The following is a 2,283-nucleotide window of genomic DNA, read 5'->3' on the forward strand; positions in this document are numbered from 1 at the left end:
GAAGTGACGAAAAAAAGATCATTAATTCGATACTAGAGTGTAGTCCCTAGTAGGGATTGTTGACCAAGGAAGAAAATATTTGAACATTTTTTCTTAACGTGTTCCCCCTTGGAAAAAAATCCTGCGAACCCTATGATTACATACAATAGGATGCGAAAAAGCAAATGTTAAATTGCTAGTCAATTCAATTCATGATATTACTGTAGTAATTTAGTAGAGTTTACGTTTCAAGACCGAAAATCATTTTGGTGCGTAGTTTAAAAAACTACATACGCGTAGTATATAAATTCACACAGAATTAAATAAGCACTTAAAATCTAGCTAAGACTATTAAAGGTATTGATTCTATTGATTGTATTCTCATATGTACGGTCGAACAAAATTTAATATTTAATATTGTTTATTTATTAACATATTTAACACTTCTTTTAGCACTAGTAATTTTGTAATTATGCTCTTGAAGAATTTCGGATAAATTCTATTTATAGAAATGAACACCTACGTAGGGATTTTTTGAATATATAATATATGTACATATGTATATCATTGATTGTGAACACTATATCTATACACTAAAACTTTTAAAGTGAATCTCTCTATAGAGTGAAGTCTCACTCTTAAAAATTGAAAATTGAACCGCTCTTTTTCAAAATTAACTCAATTTTCACTTATTTTATCAGAGTGAGATTCGTCTAAAAAAAATTTAGAGAGTAGCTTTTGGTCATTTATACAGCTTTATATTCATTTCTACAAGTTTATAAATGTATAATCTATCTGCTAATTTATCTCATTTAGCGTTCTTACAAAATACCAGTCGTTCAACTTCAACAGCATCCCGATTATTACTCCATACGTTCATTGATCTTTCAACTTTTTTAGTATAGATACCGTATCGTATTTAATTTTAAGCGACATTAAATTGTCATTTTGAATCTCGTCAACATATTTATATCGCGTATATCAAATGTTTACCATCTATACTAAATAATATTATATATTACGCTGATCACAGGACGAGTATCTTTACTCAATCTGTTCAACACCGTGCTCGAATTTTTTTTTACTGAATAGAAAAATGCTATCCTCGGTATATACAGTAAGTCAAGTAAGAGTATCAAGTAAGTGGTCGGCCTTATTCAAAGCTAATAAAAGATATCGCCCTAAATCTATCATGAAACCATAGAGGACACCTTTATCCTTGCACTATCAAGGAAGATCCAGTTGTCATTGAACTTTCTTAAGAGAATCATATTAAGAGCCATGAGTACCAAATACGCATCACGCTATGAAGCGTGTTCCTCACGTTGTGTTTCTCTGCACTCACTCGAAAGGTCCAAAAATGTCACAATTAGCGGCTGCTAAATATATGAAAAAGTTGAAATCATTCGTACAGAAGTGGGTGCAGCGATATAATGTGGCAAAAAATGTCGATGATTTACCGGAACGTGGCTCGATATGCAAAGTGGACAAAAAAAGACGATAAAAAAATAGTGAATCTGTTTTCGCGGAATCCTGGCTTAACACTGTGTCAAGGACAAGCAAAATTGAAGCAGAAAGGTTTAGATATATCGTATGAAACTATTCGAACCTATCTCAAGGCTAATAACATGAACTCGCTCTTACTTGACTTACTGTAATTGAAATTTGGAGCGTTCGTGGAGCAAAAATTAAATGTAAGTCTACACTGAAAAAATAAACAATTGACTCATATACTAGAAGAAGCCCGGGCAGCGCAGACGTGTTAAGATTGAGAAGAAAAAATGACACAATTAAAATTGAGATCAGAATCATTTTTATTCTCATAAATCTCTTAAAGGACTTAACTTTGAAATAAAATTTAAAAAACTTAAACATTAATATGTCATTTTAGTTAAAACATAGAAAAAGAGAAACCATCCCGACTCCCCTGGACAAAGCGAATGGGTCACTCGAGCAATGCAAATGAAATTTAAAAATTAGAATCAATCTTGGCAATTGTCACAAAAGTAAGTACCAAATCCTTTATATGTAGTGTACCTTCATGAGCCCATTTGGTGCAATGATGAACTGCACTGGATCAATCATAAACAAATCATCATACTGCATTGTAGCAAAAAGTAAACAAAAGTGAGATGTAACGAACACGTGCCTTTCGTACACTCGAAAGGTCGCCTGTCCCTCCGCATTCCCAATATTTTCATTGTAATCATATACCGAGTAAAGAGGATGGATCATCCGCTTTGCCCAAAGAATCTACCTGGCGCGAATTTGGAAGGGTTAGAATAAGTTGAAGCACCAAGTGAA

This window comes from Trachymyrmex septentrionalis, unplaced genomic scaffold, assembly GCF_001594115.1.
Source record: "Trachymyrmex septentrionalis isolate Tsep2-gDNA-1 unplaced genomic scaffold, Tsep1.0 scaffold1, whole genome shotgun sequence".
Taxonomy (NCBI): domain Eukaryota; kingdom Metazoa; phylum Arthropoda; class Insecta; order Hymenoptera; family Formicidae; genus Trachymyrmex; species Trachymyrmex septentrionalis.